Source organism: Lissotriton helveticus, chromosome 1_1 (assembly GCF_964261635.1).
Source record: "Lissotriton helveticus chromosome 1_1, aLisHel1.1, whole genome shotgun sequence".
In the NCBI taxonomy this organism is placed as follows: Eukaryota; Metazoa; Chordata; class Amphibia; order Caudata; family Salamandridae; genus Lissotriton; species Lissotriton helveticus.
In genome coordinates, this window is record NC_136057.1 from 1,082,456,661 (window position 1) to 1,082,473,006 (window position 16,346).

The 16,346-nt window shown below is 48.4% G+C and overlaps 1 protein-coding gene across 5 annotated transcripts in view; it reads right to left on the reverse strand.

Annotated features, from left to right (window-relative positions):
* Positions 1 to 16,346, reverse strand: part of CFAP54 (cilia and flagella associated protein 54) — a 2,603,731-nt gene that overhangs the window by 1,893,066 nt on the left and 694,319 nt on the right. The window lies entirely within an intron of this gene.

Here is a 16,346-nt window from a genome sequence, read left to right on the forward strand (position 1 = left end):
AGACCAGCGGGGACCCGACTTGCGGAGCGATTGGGAGGCAGAAGTAGCCGAACTCGGTGGCGGTCCGTCTGACCTGGCAAGGTGGACCCACTGCCCGGTAGGCAGACGCATGAACTTTAGCGGGCAGAGACGTAGCTACACAGACGCGCCGGAGCTGCATTGGACACGTGCTGACAGCTTTCCAGGGAGTCCGAAACGCGGCTGGGTACACAGCCCAAAACTAGTGACAGTGGACTGGTTGCCTGGGTCCCCAACTCCGGAACCTGATTGTGCGCGTGTGGCTTCCAGGGTTCTAATGTTAGGCCACGTGGGGAACTACCGCAGCAATTACAGACTAGCGGAGACGTTGTGGAGGCAGAGGGGATTGGCGTTGCTGGATCACCGAGAGAGTGGGTTGTTGCTGCATTACATTTAAAGGACGCACACCCGATTACGGTGCCTCGTGGTCGGCGCTGCGACCGCCGGACGGCGAGGCTGTAACCTGTGCTGCTGGGCCCGATAGATCGACGGCGCCATCTTGCTAGCAATTAGCACGTGTAGAACGCGACCACGCAAACCCGGTTGTCGTCCTCCACAGGTGGCCTACGACGCTCGCAGACTAGAAAATGGGGAAGCCAGATCGCAACCAGCCCAAGATAACGCTTGACCAGACCAAAAAACAACCGGACGGTGGAGCAGAGACGCAGACCAACCATGCCGCCGCGCCCTCGGCAGAGGGGGCAACCCCTAATGGCGCAGTGCAAGCAATGTTCCAAACAATTCAAACCTCACTAACCAATATAGATGCCCTCACGTACCGAGTCGACCGAATGTCCGAACGCCTAGAGAAGCATACGGAGCGTCTGGACATGGCCGAAAGAAGGATCTCCGAGGCCGAAGACTCCCAGGTGCAGATGGACTCCAAACAAACTAAAATGGAAGAAAGGCTAGAGATAATGGTGGCCAAGGCGGAGAATTTGGAGGCGCGATCTAGAAGAAGTAACATACGCCTGATGGGAAGTGCGGAGACCACAAGCACGGGCCCCATGGAACAATACGTAGAAAAGCTGCTTATTTCTATGTTGGGGCGGGATACCTTTTCGGAAGTATTCATAGTGGAGAGAGCGCACAGGTCATTGGCCCCACGACCGCTCGAAGACTTCAGACCACAGCCTATAACAGCAAAATTACTAAACTACAGGGATCGTGATGCTGCGTTGCGGAAAGCAAGGGAACTAGGCACTCTCACCCACGAAGGCATGACCATCTCATTATATCCGGACTTCACCTCGACGGTGCAAGAGGCGCGAAAGAAGTTCATGGACGCGAAGCAGAAACTACGCGAGCTCCAAATTCCCTACGCTATGCTATACCCCGCTAGACTCAAGGTCACGATAGAAGGCAAGACTAAAATCTTCAACGAAGAATCGGAAGTGCAAGCATTCCTGAAACAAAGAGGAAAAGGCATAGGGAGGAGAAGATCACCGAGGACTGAGCAGGGAGAACAATCTACCATGTCGGATGTAGAATGTGCGTTTGGACCTTGATGGCTATCCTAGATACGGTAGACAGTGGTCACCCAGCCCTCCTGATTGCGGCTAATGCTTCGCTCAGATAAGTGGAAACTTGTATAGACATTTCATGTACACTGTATACTGATTACCGCTTTAAAGGGTCCAATGTTGTCAAGATACTGCAGTTATTCAAATATGTTTTCGGTTTCCTAACTGAACAGACTTGCAGACTGCGGGTGTAGAGGCAAACCCCACCCGACGGGCTCAGACTCATGCAACGTTTAGTTGCAGGAAACGGGTGAGCAGCTCTGACCCCCTCGCGTGGATCGCATAATTTTGACATTGTTCATTTGTTTGATGTTTTTTCTTTTTTAAGCTGAATGGGGAATGGACCGCAATTTACCTTTGGGAGTGTCTCCACTGATGTTGGGGTAGTGGAGTGGGTGGAGGTGGTAGGGGGGGTTCAGAAAACTCTGATGGGCAGACTAACAATTGACACATGTGGTGTGGATAGTTCCGAGGACGCATGCTTGAGCCGCTGATGCGGGACACACACACACGACATGGGGGTCCCACTTAAAGATTATAGACCGCTAAAGCTCCTCACCTGGAATGTGCGTGGTCTTCATAACCCACAGAAAATACGACGGATGATTGCATACCTAGACAGACACGGCATTGACAGTTTGTTTGCAAGAGACACACCTCACAGACGCACGTGAACACAATATTGGGAGGCGCTGGGCCTCATACCGCCTGACATCTTCTTACTCGTCATATACCAGGGGGGTATTGATTTGGGTAAAACGCACGGTTCCTTTTACACACCTTAAATCGGTATGTGACGACCAGGGGCGATTTGCAATATTGCAGGGCAACTTTGGCGGCTTGATCCTGACTATCGTCAATATGTATGGCCCAAACACAGATGACCCTGCTTTTTTCGACAAATTGTGGTCGACGCTGCGGGACACTCAGTCTGGAACAATAATCTGGGGGGGCGACTCCACACTAGATAGATCAACGGGCCAAGACAGACATGGTAAGCGTTCGGCGCAGGTGTTGCGAGAGGGGTTGGATGAGTGGAATATGTTAGATATATGGAGGCAGAGGCATCCCACCACACTAGAGGGCACCTGCTATTCGGCCACTCACCTTACGTGGTCTAGACTAGACTACTGGCTGGTGACACAAGATGTATGCACCTGGACCATGGCAGTGACACACATGCCTAGGACACTGTCAGATCATGCCCCGGTCATGCTCGCACTGGAAATACCGACGCACACACCCAGACAATTTACCTGGAGACTGCGACCCACGGCACTATTAGATCAAGTGTTTTGCGAAAATCTGAGGGAGGCAATAGAGAACTTCTTTGAAGCTAATGTGGGTTCAGTCACAAGCACACGTACACTATGGGAAGCCTTTAAAGTAACCATCCGGGGTCACTGTATCAGCGCACACGCAGGCATTCTGAGAGATATTCAAGGACAATTGGAGAAAATTGAAAATGATATTAAAGTACTAGAAGGCAGGTTTACGGCGAACCCGTCAGACTCCATCCTAGCAGAGATACGGAAACAAATAGATAAATACGACGAGTTTGCATCAGATGAAGTGAAATATCTATCCCGCAGACATGTAGCGAGGTCCTATGGTGAGGTGGGGAGGCCAGGGAGAGCGTTATCTTTCAAAATTAGGCCCACACAGACACGAGCACACATTACTGAGTTGCGGACTGAGACAGACGCACCAATCTATGATACGCCGTCCATATTGAGCAACTTCACTGATTTCTACACACATTTATACACAGCTCGTGAGGTGCCCCCAGATCACGATATATGGCAGTACCTAGAGGACGTCGCCCTGGCTTGGCTTTCTGACACACACCGCGAGTATCTGTGCCTCCCAGTGTCAAAGATGAACTGATAGAGGCCTTTAATTCATTACCAAATAACAAAGCCCCGGGCTTAGATGGTCTCCCAAGGGAATTTTATAAAGCATACCGGGACATACTCATACCTCACTTCGCTGAAATGCTGGAGGAAGCATATGAAAAGGGCACCCTACCGGACACACTAACGGAAGCCTTGCTGGTGGCGCTACCGAAGCCCGGTAAAGATCCCCAGAAATGTGAGTCCTACAGACCTCTATCCCTAATTAATATGGATGCAAAGATCCTGGCGAAAGTGATAGTTAACAGATTACAACCACTTCTCTGCAACCTGGTGTTGCCGGATCAGGCTGGCTTTATGCCAACGAGATCTACAGCTCAAAATCTGCGTACAATATTTTCCCTTTTTTACCAACTAGACCCAGAAGTGCCGGCGGCGGCCGCATTGCTGGACGCCGCAAAGGCCTTTGATTCTGTGGAGTGGAGGTTTATGACTGTCACATTGCGAAAGATGGGCTTTCCGGAACGCTTCTTGCAATGGATCTCACTCTTGTACACAAAACCCAAAGCGAGAATACGTATAAACGGCCTCACATCGGACCCAATATCAATCACCAGGGGCACACGACAAGGGTGCCCCTTATCGCCTATATTATTCACCCTGATACTTGAACCCTTAGCCTGCAAAATCAGACAGAAACACCCAGCCACGGCACTACAATTTACTCTTCGACCAATCAGCATCTCCTTATATGCTGAGGACATGGTGCTGTAGACTACACACCCAGCTAGACACCTCAACCAGCTTATAACGGAAAATGTACAATATGAACGTTACGCCGGTCTCAGTATTAACTGGGACAAATCTGTAATTATCCCACTCACTGTCATAACTGAGAAGCCGGACTTAGACTACCCCTTAAAATGGAGCACCGAACCGGTCAAATATCTGGGGATATGGGTCCACAGAGATCCAGAAATAGTCCTACGAGAAAACTACGGGATTGCAGTGACCAAACTGGAAGAGCAAGTGGAGAGATGGATAAAATTGCCTCTTTCCATGGCTGACCGAATAGCCCTCCAAAAAATGATCATATTACCCAAGTTTCTATATCTATTCTGGAACGTGCCCATATGGCTGTCAAATGCGTTTTTCAACAAACTACGCTCTGTGCTTCAGCGACTAACCTGGGCGGGCAAACAGGCAAGAGTAAGCTGGAGGGTCCTGACCCAGCCATATCGCCTGGGCGGTTTTGAGGCGCCGGATTTACAATTGTATTATCTCTGTGCACAAGCTCAGCATGCGCACTCCTGGACGAGACCACATGCATTTATACCCCACGTCGCTGTAGAACATGACAGTATCTCTCCAAAGCCGCTGCTGTCGCTGCTTGCCAGTCCCATTGCATGTACCCCGTCAGATACCATCAACACTGCACACAACACCTCAAGGGCGTGGCATACACTGGCGCGCAGGGCGAATAAAGCGCCTATATACGCAAGGGCTCTGCCGACGGCAAAACACCCACACCTCTCGGTGACACAGGAGCCACGAATGCAGTCCCTCTTGGTGGAAATGGGCTTCGCCACTATGGGTCAAGCATTTCCACACGCCACGTTCCTTTGCTGGTCGGACCCTGCCCTATGCACACACCAGACCCCTATGAAAAACTTCGCATATTTGCGCTTCTGAGCGGCAATGAGGGCACTGTACCCCACATTTCCCAGCGAACCAGAGCAATTAGCGACGCTACAGGCGCTATTAACGGCCCCAACGCAAACGCACTTGGTCACAAGGCTCTACACAACGGCACAATACGAACAAGCCACAGACAACACCCTGGCAAAAAGTAGGTGGGAGAGGCTGCTGGGTGAGCCACTAGAAGACCAGGATTGGCAATATAGCTGCGCGCAGCTCACACTCCTTACTTCTAACTGCAAGCCCCACATACTTCATTTCAAATTCCTACACCAGGCGTACTACACACCCACAAAACTGCACAGAATGGGGTTGAGAGATAATGACTCTTGTGTACGATGTGGTACACTTGAAGCAGACTTTCTACATGTGGCATGGTCCTGCCCAAGCCTGCAACATTACTGGGGCGCAGTTATAGAAACACTACAAACTATGTTGAACGAACATATCCAGAATACTCCCCAGGTGTGTCTGTTGAGGATTAAGAAACTTAAACAGGCTAGTCAGAGGAAGTTCTTGGCGATAGCGCTGCTTCTAGCAAGGCGCAGGGTGGCAATCAGATGGGGTGCCAAGAGACCGCCTAGACTAAAAGACTGGATAACAGACATGACGTACTGCAAAAGGACTCTAGAGACCTATGCTGAGAACTTACCAGTTACGTCCAGACCCAGAGATGTTTGGGAACCACTGACGTCCTACTTGCAAAATACCTCTGAATAAGAACAGCATATGAGCGGGGATCAGTTCCCGCACAGACGTGGGGGGCCATGAATACATGTCAATGTCCACATGGGATCTATATATATCTCATTTATGTTGTATTGTACAGTGTATATAATGTGAATATTTATGTATATAAAAGGAAACAAACTAAAGAAATTTAGTATATATAAAAAAAACTCTTTTGACTAATACAAATAGTTGCAACCGATATTTGCTGTTTGTACTTTTTTGTTAATGTAATGTTTTCTGATGGTAAGTAGATGAACGAAAAAATTGTTGCCAGTAGATTAATTCTGTGTGCAATTTAATACGCATGGACAGACAATTTATAGTATCTGTTCACTGACTATAAGGTTTCTTAAAAGAAATACCAGAGGCATCATTATATGTACTTTAATGTCCACATGGGAGGCAGTCTATCCGGCGGGGAGGAATGTGGGAGGAGCTTGCATGCGATGTCAAGAACTTGTTGATACTATACCTCGGTGTGTGTGTCTGACAGTGGTGTCCCTAATGGACAACGCGTATTTGATTTAAGAATGTCACTGCCACATTGTGTTATTTGCTTTTACGACTTTGTACTATATGTGTCTGCTGATCGGAATGAAAAATAAAATACTAAAAAAAAGTGAAGTGAAGTGGCAGCGCTTTTGTGTTTGGTGCGCAGATCAAGGAATTCGGCCTTTCTCCTCTTCACCGGAGCAAATCTTACCTTATCTATTACATCTAGCACAGTGGGGCCTGGCCCACTCCTCCATCAAAGTACATTTGGCTGCAATTTCTCGTTATAAAAGAACAGTAACGGGACCATCTCTCTGGTCAAACAGGTTGGTTAAGCAATTTCTAAAGGGCTTATACAGATTGTTTCCACCTGTAAGGATGTTGCCGCCTACCTGGCATTTGAATGTTGTCCTTAATCAGCTCATGAAGCACCCATTTGAGCCAGTGCACAGAGCCGACCTAAAGTATGTCTCGTGGAAGACAGCACTCCTTCTAGCGCTCACATCTGCAAGGAGGGTGAGTGAGCTGCAGGCGTTTTCAATCCAAGATCCTTTTCTACAGTTTAAAAACGACAGAGTAATCCTGAGAACCAACCCTAGGTTTATTCCAAAGGTCCCGTCTGACTTCCACCTAAATGAACCGGTGGTTCTTCGTTCCTTCTTACCGAATCCAAGCACAGCAGCTGAAAGATCACTACATTCTTTGGATCTCAAGCGATGCTTGAACTTTTATATTGACAAAACGAAAACTTTCAGAAAATCGTAGCTTACAGCAGACCTAGAAAAGGTCTACCGCTTACCAAGCAGAGCATCTCCAGATGGATTTCTGCAGCCATTGCTTTCTGCCACGACCAAGCTGGACGGCCATTGCATTCCAAAGTGAGAGCGCACTTCACGAGAGCTATGTCCACTTCTATGGCACTCTTTGCAGGGGTGCCGGTTATTGACATTTGCAGGGCGGCAACATGGAATTTGCCGCATACCTTCACTAGGCACTACTGCCTGTATACGGAGCTGATGAAGGATGCAGCAGTGGGACAAGCAGTGCTTCGCCATCTATTTCAGTAAGGTGAGCCTTCCTCTGTCCCTCCACCCTACTCTGGTATGCACATTTCTTTACTAATGCTTATGGTCGATGGTTTTTGATGGTTTATAGTTGCATAATATATGTTATATGATGACTTGTATATGCTATTCCATCAGAAATGTGCTTTTGACATTGCTTGCTACTCTGATTCAGGCATGTGAATCTATGAAAGACACCCATAATACTGGATAAGAAATGCGTTACTTACCTGTAACTGCAGTTATCCAGTATTGGTGTCTTTCATAGATTCACATGCAACCCTCCCGCCTTCCCTGGAAGGACTCACCTTATTCTCTCAGTAACACGCATACTTAGCCTAGTGCGCACGAAAATCTGAGGGACTGAGGCTCCTGACAGGAAGGTTCTAGAGGGAGGTGACATCTCATTGGTTCTTCTCTGGACTTTGGTCCTTTTCACAAAAGGTCCCAGATATGTTACTAATGTGAGGCCTTTAGGCCTACTTTTCTCTATGTATGTCTATAGGACATTGCTTATTTATGTACCAGGGACTCCCATCTTGACGACGGGGAATGATTCAGGCATGTGAATCTATGAAAGACACCCTTAATACTGGATAACACTTTGCCACACAAAAAGGAGGTTTAACAGCATCTCCGATCCAGTAAACTGTGGGAAAACCGAATTAGGTCCCTTTTTGGGGTATAGATTTGCTCCTACACATTTACTTTTGCTCTCATTCCCATGTCTGTTTGATACAAAATGGTAATGTAAAACACAAATAAAGAATTGTCAATAAAAAAAGCTACAGCAGGATGAACAAGTTACTTACCTTCGGTAACGATGTATCTCTAAGACTGGATCCGGAGAAATTTTATCTTAGCAGTACCCCTGCACGTTGGTAGATGGCGTAGGTCGATTCCACATCAGTACTCGGTCACAAGGGATAACATTGAAGTGTCTACTTAAACGCCGCCCCTCCGTGTCAGTTCTGACACGACTTTCCACGCCAGATGCGCAGAGCCATGCAAGACACTGACCATTGGTGCACAAAACTATGGCCCTGCAAGGGAGTCCCTATCCCTAGAAGTCAGTTCGCAGAACGGGGAGGATGGGTGGTGCGGTAGGGAATCTATAACTAATATATGTCTCTTAGAGATACATCATTACCGAAGGTGAGCAACTTGTTCATCTGAAAGAGACTATTAGTTATAGATTCCTTACCTTAGAAGAGATACCCAAGCAATAACAACCCCGGAGGTGGGTCTGCGCACTAAGTTCACACCAGGAAGTCCTGGAGAAAAGAACAGCTGAAAAATCTGTCTTTCCAGACTTGACTGTGCAGGCAGAGATGCTTTGTAAACGTGTGCTAAGATGCCCATGTGGCTGCCTGGCAGATGTCAAGTAGGTGAACACCACGTCTCAAGTAGTAGTAGTCGCCGCCGCCCTGGTAGAGTGGGCGCGCAGTCCTACTGGAGGGTCCTTTTTAGCTAAAGAATAGCAGATCTTGATGCATAGGACAACCCATCGAGAGATGATACATTTATGCACTGTATATACACACAATAAACCCTAGTGATTGCTAGGGGAGAGAACAAGAGGCTACGGGGTATTCAGGGTGAGCTAGCCTCCAAATACAACAAGTACACACAAAAAGAAGCTACCCTGAATTGCTGTCGGATTCTAAAGTGGAGAAAAGTGCTTAATATTAAAAACGAGGGTTTGGGGACCTGACGGTTTAGTAACCCATCCCCATCAATGTCATCAACATATTTCTGCTCATGTGGCTAGGAGGGTCTATGGCATTCCTCAGGACGAGAAGTAAGGGCTCCTATCTAGTCTCTAAAGACTACGATATATCCACAGGTAGGTCGACCTATGTCAAACTCTACCTAAAAGAACTTAAAACCTGTAAAATAAAGGTTAACAAAGTGACAAAAAAGACGAAGAATCAGACAGGCACTATGCAGATAAACATTATTATACATGTGGATGTGAACACACGTGTCACTGCAAACGTGGTGCACATGAAAACGAAAACTGTGAGTCCAGCTCACAATCTTATCCTAGTTTAGGGGTTGAGGTGTCCCATGGGAATGAGGGGCCCCTGTAGTCACACTCTGGAAACAGAGTAAGGGAGAGATTTTTAAGTGAAAAAGTAAAATAATATGCATTGAGGGTCTCGCATCGTAGCTTGCACCCACATCTATACAAAGACTCTGAAAACAAGTTCTAGGGTTTGAGCAACTTCGATTTCCAAGCATACACTGCAATTTCACCCTTACTGCCTCAGGGTGCATCCCTCGTAGTACTCCTACAAACCATCCTCGCCTCTTCCCCACTGGTTGCGGAGTGAGCGTTGGCGTTTGTTTTATATAGGTGTCCAGCTGTGGTAATCACGGGTTAATTGAGTGAGAAATAGGCACAGGCTGTGTTTACTTAATGGCCATTCCGTATCCGATGTCTGAAACATTGCCTGGGCGGTGAGCAGCGCTTAAATGTATAGTTTGCCATCCACTGTCCTTAATGGGCTGCCTGGTTATTGCGTCCCATGGTCAGTTGTTTGATTGCGGTTGACGCGTAGCCTAAAGACAGAGACACCTCTGAAGATCAGAGCGTGGTTGGGAGCGCTCATGCACAATGGATTTTTTCAGAGTTTTCAGCTCAGTGCCAATGTGCGCATGCGCGCTATAGTTTGCATAGCAAAGAAGGAACTAAGGTCTGAGTCCGGGGTCAGCAGTAATAGATTATGACAGTTCTGGAAAAACAGCAAAGACTCAAAGGGTCATGATGCTGAGTGAAATACATCTAGTATGGGGTGCTACAGGAACATTTAGTCAAAAATTACGCAAAGTTAGAAGCCTAACACTTGAGATCGTTATTGACAAGCCTCAAGGGCAGCTGACAATTAAAGGCTAATAACCATATAGGCCATAGTGGGATCATGGACATGACGGATGTTCCCAATGGTTCTCAAGCATGTATGGCCAATGGAAAAAAGATGTTTTAGAGTCAGTGCATGTACATATCTTTGCCGATTTGAAAGATCTCTTAGATGTTTTGGTTGAACATTGCCTTCTATTATGTAGGGGAGTGGCGTACACAAGCCATCTGTTGTGTACAGATTTGTGAAAGATGTATTTGTGATACAGTTTGATTGGTTTAACCAATTTATAACCATGGGATGTCATTGTTAAGGCCAGTTTCCCATGATTTGAGGGGATAGACCCAGCATTGTTCCCATGTGAGAAGTCTTGTTTGTATGTTAGGGATGCTTGAGTTCATTTTCTCCAAGACGACCTAGAGTAGAGTCTGTTGCTCACCTTTATTTGAATGCCCGGCATACAAAGTACCGAGAAAAAGTTGGCTTAAACCAATATGCAGAGAATTAGGCACCAGACACTATGTTGTTGCAATGCGAATTCTGATTACCGACACTCGGCCCTTGTTTGTGTGTGGTCTGTCTAAATTTTTAAGATGGGCTTGGTCTATTAGATCGAAAAGGCGTAATGAAATTGTTTAATTGTGGTCAGTATAGGTAAACCTCTTTTAGAGTTTTTTTATCTAATTTAATATGGACATTTCTATTTATATATAATTGTTTTGAATGTATATTGTGCTTGTTGTGGTTTATATGCTGATGTACTATGTTTTGCTTTTAAAGATATGTTTTATCGAAATAAAGCCTTTATTACTACTACTACTACTACTACTACTAATAAGACGACCCATTCCAGATCCCCGTCTCCATGGCCTTTTTCGAGGTAGTGACATGTCATTTTGGTGTTATTCCTTTTGCATCTGGTGGTGCTTCGATGCTCATTGATTCTTATTTTAATCTTCCTCATTCTGATTCCCACATAGAAGAGGTTACAGGGGATTTGATTACGTAAATGCCATTTTCGCTATTGTAGTTGGTAAGATTATTTCGTTTGTGCACTGCCCGACCTTTCTTGGCACCCACATAACCTAAGAATAGTTGATTGTCCACCCCGAAATCTTTAGTGCGGTCAAGGTAGAAAGACATTGCAAGTTTTGGGTCCAGATAGTGGAGTCTCTCCTCCTCTTTGGAAGGGTGCGGGAAGAAGGTAGGCAATATGATGGTCTGACCTATGTGGAAAGAGGTAACCACTTTATGCAGAAAAGAAGGCCTAGTACGGAGGACTACTTTGTCCGGATGACCCGCAAGAAAAGGAGGTTAGGAAGATTAGGCGTGAAGCTCACTCACCCTGTGAGCAGAGGTGATGGCAAGCAAAAAAGCAGTCATCAAAGTAAGGGACGAACAGGACAATTATGTAGTGGCTCAAAGAGAGCAAACATAAGATAAGTGAGGACAAGATTCAAGTCCCACTGGGGCATTACGAAAGGAGAAGAGAAGGCTGATCAGGAAGGTGAAGATAGGCCAAAATGGCAGAAAGATAGCCTTTCAGAGTGCCCAGAGCAGAGCCCTGCTGGGCCAAAGAAACAATCAAGAGGAGAACCTCTGGAAGAGGGGCAAAAAGGGGATCCACAGCCTTTGCTGTGCACCATGCCACAAATTTGTTCCTTACAGGCGTATACCGTTTTAGTGGAGGGAAGCCTGGTTGCCAAGATTACATACCAGACTTCAGGAGGAAAGTCAAAAGCTGTCAACTGGTTCAGGTGGAGGACCGTCCCCTGCTGCTCCGACAGAAGATCCTCCTGAAGAGGCAGTCGGATCGAAGGGATCGATGGCCATGCTCAAGAGCTCGAGGTACCAGACTTTTCCTGCCCAGTCCGGAACCACAAGAATGACTTGGGCACGGTCACATTTGATCTTCTTCAGCACTCTGGGCAGAAGTGGTACAGGCAGAAAGGCATACAAGAGACCACAATTCCACTCGCAATGAAAGGCGTCGCCATGCGAGTGCCGCCTTGGAAACTCCAACGAGCTGAACTGCTGACATTGTGTGTTCTCTGTGGTGGCAAACAGATCTAACCAAGGCTCTCCCCACTGCTGCAAGACACTTTGCACCACCTCCGAGTGAAAACACCATTTGTGATCCATCATGCACCGGCAGCTAAGTTTCTCCGCCCTGGCATTCAGAGAACCTGCCAGGTATTGAACCACCAGGGTCATGACCTGATGTTCCAGATCTGTCCAAAGGCGAAGAGCCTCTTGGCATAGGGTCCACGACCCCACCCCGCCCTGCTTGTTGCAGTGCCACATTGCGGTGGTGTTGTCCGTGAACACCTGCACTACTCTTCCTTTGACAGAAGGAAGGAATGCTTTCAGTGCAAGATGAACTGCCGGAGCTCTAGAAGGTTGATGTGGAGCCTGGACTCCACCAGAGACCAGAGACCCCTGATCTCTGCCTTTCCCATGTGGCTGCCCCATCCCAGGAGGGACGCCTCCATCACTACTGTGAACTCTGGTTGGGGAAGGAAGAGGGATCTACCGTTGGCCCAATCCTGGTTCATGATCCACCACTGCAACTAACTTGCAGTCCCCTCCGAGATCTGGACGACATCCAAAACATTACCCTGATGCTGCGCCCACTGGAACTTCATGTCCCATTGCAGAGCCTGCATATTCCATCTGGCATGATCCAACAGTAGGATGCAGGAGACCATGAGGCCCAGCAGCCTCAGGGTCATTCTCACCGAAATCTAGAATAGAGGCTGAACCGTCGGTATCATAGCCCGAATATACCAGACTTGCTGCTCGGGAGGATAAGCCAAAACTGTGCTGTATCCAGAACTGCTCTGATGAAAAGGAGCTGCTGAGAGGGAATCAGGTGCAACTTTGGAACGTTGATAGTGAACCCCAGCGAATGCAGGAGGTCTGCCGTAGTCTGGAAGTGGGAGACGACAGCCTGGGGCGAGCCTGCCTTCAACAGTCAATCATCGAGATAGGGAAAGACTGGAACCCCTGATCTGCACAGATAAGCTGCAACCACCGCCATCACTTTCATTAACACCCGAGGAGTGCTGGTTAGGCCAAAGGGGAGCACGGTAAACTGAAAGTGCTCGTGGCCTACCGTGAACCGAAGGTAACGCCGGTGGGCAGGCAAGACAGGGATGTGAAAGTAAGAGTCCAGCACTTCCATCCAGTCTCCAGGGTCGAGGGCAGATAAGACCTGAGCCAAGGTTAACATCTTGAATTTCTCCTTCCGGAGGAAGCGGTTGATGTGCCTGAGGTCTAAGATATGATGCAGGCCTTTGTCCTTCTTGGGTACCAGGAAATAGTGGGAGTGGGAGCCACAACCTACTTCTGGCACAGGGACGCGTTTGATAGCTCCCTAGGCTAAAAGAGCCAAAACTTCCCGACGGAGAAGGGCCAAATGATCTGCTGACATGCGATGGAAAGTAGGTGGCATGGAGGGAAGGGTAGTCTCAAAGGGGAGGGAGTAACCCCTTCGGACTATTTGCAAAACCCACCTGTCAGACGTGATGTTGTGCCAGTGGGGGAGGTGATGGCGAATCCTGCTGCCCACCGGGAACTGATGGCCCTAAAAGGTCAGATTAGGAATGTTTGGAGGCTGCAGCAGGGGAGGTGTTGGTGGACTGGCCTCCCACTGGCCCCAGACCCAAGACGCTGGGTCCTACGTCCCCGGCCACGCAGAGGGTGGGTAGCTTGCACGGCCCTGTGGCTCTGGGTGGAACATGTTGGGACACCCCTTCCGTTGCCACGAAAGAGGCGAAAGGAAGACTGCATGGCCCAAGAAGTTGCTGCAAGGCCAAAGGATCTGGCTGTAGCCCTAGAGTCCTTGAAATGCTCGAGGGCGCTGTGCGCCTTGTCACCAAACAGGCAACGGTCATCAAAGGGCATGTCCAAAAGGGTAGATTGGACATCCCTCGAGAAGCCAGATATTCTCAGCAAGGCATAGCGCCTCAGGGCTACAAACATGTAAACCGTTCTACCCCGCGAGTTGGCGGTATTCAGCTCACACGGGATGGTGGACTTCACTGCGTCACGACCCTCAGCAACAGTGCGGGTGAGCACGGCCCAGGCCTCATCCGGGCACTGCGGCAACACTTGCGCAACCGTATCCCACACAGTGTGTGTGCAAAGGCCCAAGAAACATGCAGTGTTCAACGACCACCGTCCTAAGCAGAAAAGAAAACATCTTCTTCCCAAGATGGTCCAGCTTCTTGGATTCCCTATCAGCAGGAGCAGTAGGGAATGCGCCCTTGGAGGATGAAGCTTGGACCACCAAGCTCCCCGGGGTAGGGTGTTTGGAAAGGAAAAGTGGGTCGCCCGGAGCCAGGAAGTGGCGTTGGGCAATCAACCTTTCTCCAGGGCCCCCTGTGCTGGGCTTGGACAAAGTGCCCAGAAGGATGTCCGTGAGGGTCTCGTTAGAAGGCAGCAGGGGCTCCGAAGAGGCAGCTGCCAGCTGAAGCACCTCAGTCAGGAGGTTAGTCCGGACAGCACCGTAGGAAGCGCGAGGTCCACGGCCTCAGCAGCATTATGCAACACCACAGCGTAGGAAGCTTCCTCTTCTGTAGCCACAGTAGGGGGAGAAAGAATACGAAGGTCTGGGGCGGTATCCAAACCACTGGCCTCACCCAACGCCTCTCGCCAGTCTGGTTCCTCAAGTTGTAACCACAAAAGAACACAGGGTGAATTTGCTACTACGATCAGCACATCAATATTGAATGTTTCCCTTCTTGTTGGTGTATACAGTAACAATTATATCCCCACTTTAGGAGTGCTCAACTGATAACATGCTTATTCACCCTTAAGCAATTTTAGCCACGATGTTCTACCCACTAGAAGTGTTGTAGAATTTCATGAACCATAAATATAGAAGAAATTATACCAGTGCACATCCCTACTCGTTGCTTTTATCCAATTGACTTTCAAATCAGATCACTTGATAATTTCAATATTCTTCAAGTCCACAAAAATGTTCAAATAGTACAGAGTCCATTCATAGTCAGTATTCTTATTTATTGATTTCTTTCTTGACACATCGTCACAGCCGACGCGCGTTTCGCCCTCCGCGGGCTTTTTCAAGGCTTAAAGCCTCTAGAGTTGTAGATGCGAAGATTAGTCCATATACTTATTGTGCTTCAAATCCATTTGTTACTCAATAGTACACGTTTTAATAAGGACTTTTAGGAGCCATGATAAGTTCCATCGCCATAGCGAAAATGTCGCGTGTTCGCAAGGCGTTTCTCTTCCGCGTTCGTCTTTCCTTTTTGTGGACTTGAAGAATATTGAAATTATCAAGTGATCTGATTTGAAAGTCAATTGGATAAAAGCAACGAGTAGGGATGTGCACTGGTATAATTTCTTCTATATTTATGGTTCCTCAAGTTGGTCTGCTAGAGGGTCAACAGATCCCTCCCAGTCCTCCTCACCCTCCTCTGGCTGCCACTCAGGGCGGTAGGTATGAACAGTGGGACCAAAGTACCGTCCGGCGCCGGTACCGACGTCATGTCTATATTGGGGGTGAGGCTGGGGTCGGCGCCGGTTGGGGGCACAACCAGCATCGGGGGCATTGTCACTGGAATCAGTGCTGGGGAAGGTATTGTGAGGTTGAACGGCACCGATCCAGATCCAGGCCTGGATCCATGGGAGCCCTGCAGCGTAGGGGCTGGAGCTGCAGGCCTCGAAGGCCTAGGACCCCCAGCCGAGTCCGTGGGGCCCGAAGGCGCGCCAGCGGAGTCTGGCTGCCCAAAGATGCTGTGTAGTGCTTCATAAAACTGATGAAGCAGGGCAGGGGATGCTCTGGGGAAGGGAGGGAAGCGCGGAGCCGTCCCAACGGGCTCTGAGGAAGGAGCCGGAGTGCAACGACACTCCGGGTCCAGCGTCATGTCAGCCGTCAGACAGGGAGAAGGTCAATAGCGATAGTGCTTGTTCGCCTTCCTCTTGTGCTTCAACTTACCCGAGGAGTGCGAAGACTTTGATGATAAATGGTGGTGATTCCGCGACCGGTCCCTCGACCTTCCCCTGAACAGGGACCTCGAGTAGCACGGAGTGGACTGCCGGAGCCTCCAAAAGCTTTTAGGACCACTCCTG